Genomic DNA, 5,745 nt, shown 5'->3' on the forward strand with positions numbered 1-5,745 from the left:
AAGCAGTGAGACTGATGAAGAGCCTGAGATTGGTTTGCTTGTCAAGAAATTTAAGAAATTTCTGAAGAAGAAAGATAACAAATTCAGAAAGCCATCAAGCTCTAAGACTAGTGACAACAAGACAATCACATGCTATAAATGTGGTAAAACTGGTCACATAAAGTCAGAATGCTACAAATTGCAGAACAAAAATAGAGCTACAAAACCAAAAGGCAAGGAACCAGTCACCAAAACCAGAAAAGCTTATATTGCATGGAACGACAACGAAGAATCCTCTGCCTCTTCGGATGAAGAAGAAGCGAATCTGTGTCTCATGGCAAATACCGACTCAGAATCAGAAAATGAGGTTAGTTCACAATCTAAGCCAACCTATGATGAGCTACAAGAAGCTTTCAATGAGCTGCATGATGATTATGTGAATTCCATAAAACAATAGTTAAGCACAAAGAAAATGCTTGAACAAATGAAAAATGACCATAAAGAAATTGAAAATTTATGTGAACAACTGAAAAAGGATTCACATGAAAAATCTGCAAGATGCATTGAACTTGAGAATAATGTTGCATCATTAAAATCTGATTTATTGAAATTTGCTAATAGTAAAGATAAACTGAATGTCATACTTAGCAATCAAAGACATGTTCATGAAAAATCTGGTTTAGGATATACACCAAATATGCATGTTAAAAGAAATAAAAACAGATATGGTATTGGTTATATGCAAACCAGAAATGTCAAACATGGTTAAAAATTTGTTATTGCTAAGAGTATGTATGACATCTTTACTATACCAAACAAACATTCATCCTTTGATGGCAAATGTCATTTCTGTTGCAGAAAGGGACATTTTGTGTCAAATTGCAAATTTAAAAAATTAGCCAATAGAGGATGGAAGCAAGTTTGGATAGCAAAGAAATCTGTGTTTGACACTAACCATCCAGGACCCAATTTAAATTGGGGACCTAAAACAAAATTCTGATTGTATGTTGCAGGTGTGCTTGACATCCACTAAGCATTCATGGTATTTAGATAGCGGATGCTCAAAGCACATGACAGGTGACAAATCCAAATTCCTGTCCTTGACATTAAAGGAAGGAGGCTTTGTCAAATATGGTGACAACAACAGAGGAAAGATTATTGGAATTGGTGACATAGGCAACGAGTCAACTGCAGTAATCAAAAATGTGTTATATGTTGAAGGACTAAAACACAACTTGCTGAGTATAAGCCAGCTATGTGATAAAGGTTTTCAAGTAAGTTTTTCATCACAATCTTGCATTATTGAGCATAAAGATGACAAACACATAAAGCTAGTTGGTGACAGAATTAACAACATTTACATGTTGGATTTCAATTCTGTACCAAGTGCTATATGCTGCTTGTTATCCAATTCAGATGAAACATGGCTTTGGCATAAAAGAATTGCTCACATACATATAAATCATTTGAATAAACTTGTCAGCAAACAGTTAGTCTTAGGTCTACCAAATAGGAAGTTTTCTAAAGATAGACTGTGTGATTCATGTGAGAAGAGTAAACTGGTTAAGACTCCATTTCCCTCTATAGACTTGGTTAGAACAAATAGAGTTTTGCAACTAGTTCACATGGACCTTTTTGGACCTGCCCAAGTTAAGAGTTTAGGTGGAAACCTGTATGGATATGTGCTGGTTGATGATTACTCAAGGTTCACATGGACTTACTTTCTGGCTAAACTTGTTAGCAAACAACTAGTCTTAGGTCTTCCTAATAAGAGGTTTACTAAGGATAGACTGTGTGACTCGTGTGAGAAAAGCAAACTGGTTAAGACTCCATTTCCCTCTATAGATTTGGTTAGAACAAATAGAGTTTTGCAATTAGTACACATGGACCTTTTTGGACCTGCCCAAGTTAAGAGTTTTGGTAGTAACCTTTATGGATATGTGCTGGTTGATGACTATTCAAGGTTCACATGGACATATTGCTGCTTTAGTTCAAAATGAGAATGACCAGAAAATTGTGTCAATTAAAAGTGATCATGGAGGTGAATTCCAAAATGATTCTTTTCAAAATTATTGTGAACTACATGGAATCAACCACATATATTCTGCCCCTAGGACACCACAGCAGAATGGGGTAGTGAAGAGGAAAAATAGATCCCTAGAAGAGTTAGCTAGGACCATGCTTAAGGACTCCAACCTACCTAAGTACTTTTGGGTAGATGCAATTAGTACAGCCACTCATGTTGTCAATAGAGTTCTCATTAGGCCCCTACTTAGGAAAACACCCTATGAGCTTTACAAGGGTAGAAAACCAAACCTTTCCTACTTTAGAATCTTTGGTTGTAAGTGCTTTGTGTTGAACAATGGCAAAGAACACCTAGGAAAGTTTGACCCTAAGGCAGATGAAGGTATCTTTCTAGGATATTCCCAAACTAGTAAGGCCTATAGAATCTACAACAAAAGAACAAAGACCATAGAAGAGTCAGTTCATGTAAAGTTTGATGAATTATTTACAGAAAACTTGAACAAAACTTCTTCTAAGTTTGATGACTTTTTGGACGAATTTGTAGAATCTGAACCACTAGAACAACCTATAGCTGACCCTCCAACTAGATCTGACCTTATAGAACCTATAGAAACCAGTGAGTTACCTAAGGAATGGAAGTTCAACAGAAACCACCCCTTAGACAACATTATAGGCGATATCTCTAAAGGTGTTGCAACTAGGAGAAACCTTAGTCAGTTTTGTAACTTTACAACCTTTGTATCTCAGATTGAACCTAAGAACATTAAGGAAGCCCTGTTAGATAGTGAGTGGATACTTGCTATGCAAGAGGAGTTAAACCAGTTTGAGAGAAACAAGGTGTGGAGTTTAGTACCTAGGCCAGAGGGTAAGCATGTCATAGGAACCAGATGGGTGTTCAGAAACAAGTTGGATGAGAATGGTGTGATAACAAGGAACAAAGCTAGACTAGTAGCCAAGGGTTATAGTCAAGAGGAGGGAATAGATTTTGATGAAACCTATGCCCCTGTAGCTAGATTAGAAGCCATAAGAATTTTATTGGCTTATGCTTGTATAATGGACTTTAATCTTTATCAAATGGATGTGAAAAGTGCCTTTCTCAATGGTGACCTTCAAGAGGAAGTTTTTGTTAGCCAAACACCTGGTTTTGAAAATCCTGATTTTCCTAATCATGTGTATAAGCTCTCAAAGGCCCTCTATGGGTTAAAACAAGCTCCAAGAGCTTGGTATGAGAAGCTCAGCAATTTCCTTATTCAACAAAACTTTTTAAGAGGAAATGTTGACAAGACCCTTTTCACAAAAACTACTGGAAATGATATCTTGCTTGTCCAAGTATATGTTGATGACATAATATTTGGATCTACAAATAATAAACTGTGCAAAGAATTTGAAAATTTGATGAAAGGTAAATTTGAAATGTCAATGATGGGTGAACTGTCATATTTCTTGGGATTTCAAATTAACCAAAGCAAGCAAGGCATTTTCATTAGTCAATCTAAATACTGTTCTGATTTGATAAAGAAATTTAACTTTGAAAATCTTAAATCCATTGATACACCCATGAGTCAAGGAAATTACTTAGACCGAGATGAGAAAGGTAAACCTGTAGATGTTACTAGATTTCGTGGTATGATAGGATCTCTGCTCTACCTTACAGCAAGCCGACCAGACATCATGTTCAGTGTTTGTATGTGTGCAAGGTATCAATCAAATCCAAAGGAATCTCACTTCAGTGCAGTTAAGAGAATTTTCAGATACTTGGTAGGAACTAAAAGTCTTGGATTGTGGTATCCAAAAGGATCAACATGTACATTGATTGGTTACTCAGATTCAGACTTTGCCGGTTGTAAACTCGACAGGAAAAGTACCTCAGGAACTTGTCATCCATTAAGCTTTAGTATGTTAACACTGTCGAACAGTTAGCTGACATCTTCACAAAAGCTTTACCAAGAGAAAGTTTTCTGTATATAAGGATGAAACTAGGGATCATTGATCCTAGTGAGGTATGATCTTTGATTCGTTCATAGGACTTCTGGTGTTTGCAGTTGTTTCTCCAGTTAAATCGATTTGGGAATCGATTACCAGCATGGTAAATGGTTTATAAAATCGATTTGGGAATCGATTGCTTTGGCCCCTGAATTCAAAGTTCAGAAAATTTGTTTTAACTTGCCCGAGCGTCGATTGGGAAATCGACTAGTTCTTATTTTAACGTTAAAACAATCGATTTGGACATCGATTAAGTAAAACTGGAAATCGATTTGGGAATCGATTTGAAATATGACCGTTGTGACTAGCTGTTGTGTGTAATAATTACTAAATCGATTGACATTACCAGCAACGGTAACCTAATCGATTTGGGAATCGATTTGAAATATGACCGTTGTGACTAGCTGTTGTGTGTAATAATTACTAAATCGATTGACATTACCAGCAACGGTAACCTAATCGATTTGGGAATCGATTTACATGATTAAGGGTTTAAATAGGAACAGTTCTCAATCGATTTCTGCACTGCATTTCTCCAGTTTTCACTGATTTTCTCTGTCTGCTTCATCCTTCTGTCTCTGCTATTGTTATTTTGTTTCTATCTACATTCAATCTACATTCTATCTACTTCAATCTACGAGTATGGCACGAGTAAAACAAACCCACGCACGCACTCCTTCACCTTCATCATCTTCAACCAGTGAAACCCCTTCACCACCACCCACTCTAACAAAAAGAATACCCATACCTACACATAAAATACTTGCCAAAGGCAAAGGCAAGGCACCTGCACCTATTCAAGAGAAGTCTAAGAAACGAAAATAACCCCCAACGGAAAAACTCATGGCTGATGCCATGAAGGAAATTTCACAAAAGAGGAATAAGAAACCTGTATCTTCACCCCCTCCAAAGAAAGTTCATGCATCCAAGGAAAAAGATGCAGAACCTTCCATACCATCAGACTTTCTGAAGAGATAAATCCATGAGGGTAGGACTCTGGATTTTGCATACTTTGATATAGACGGTTTTACGTTTCAGAATCATCTGCGATTTCACGGACTTGAGAGTTTTCTATCTTCTACACTCGACAGTTATCCACGTTTGATAAGAGAATTTTACTCTACGTTTAAGCTGACTGAAGAAGGTTTTAAGGCTCAAGTCAAAGGTAAAAGGATTGCTATGTCATTTGATGATTTTTCTACCTTATCAGGATTGCCTTTTTACGGAAAATCTATCAACGGCAGTTCTGAAGCTGATACGGCTGACGAAGGTTGGGAAGAATCTGTTGACATGCACACTGCAGTAAAGGACCTGATGATTGATGGTTTTTTTGAAACCATTTCATTACCAATCGGTCAAATGAAGGTCCAACATCGGATGCTGATGTACACGCTGACCAGGATGCTTGTACCTCGTTCAGGCAACCATGCAGTAGTTTAGAAATTGGACATACTACTGTTATGGGGTTTATCAAAAGAGCTCAGGATGAGCTGGGCATGGATTGTGCTAAGGCACATGCTGGAAGCTTCACAGAGCAAGCTTATGTTGCCTTATCCACAGCTGATCACCAAGATTCTTAAACATTTCAAGGTTTTGTTTGGTAATGAAGAATCTGCAAAGACCACCCTAATATTTGGAGAATCAATTGTAAATCAAATGCAATTGAAAAGGTTACATGGTGTTTGGATAAGACCTCAGTCTACTGTTGAACCAGCACAACCTCAGCCACAACCTCAGCCTCAACCTGCTACTGCAACA

Source organism: Cicer arietinum, chromosome 8 (genome assembly GCF_000331145.2).
Source record: "Cicer arietinum cultivar CDC Frontier isolate Library 1 chromosome 8, Cicar.CDCFrontier_v2.0, whole genome shotgun sequence".
NCBI classification, from domain to species: domain Eukaryota; kingdom Viridiplantae; phylum Streptophyta; class Magnoliopsida; order Fabales; family Fabaceae; genus Cicer; species Cicer arietinum.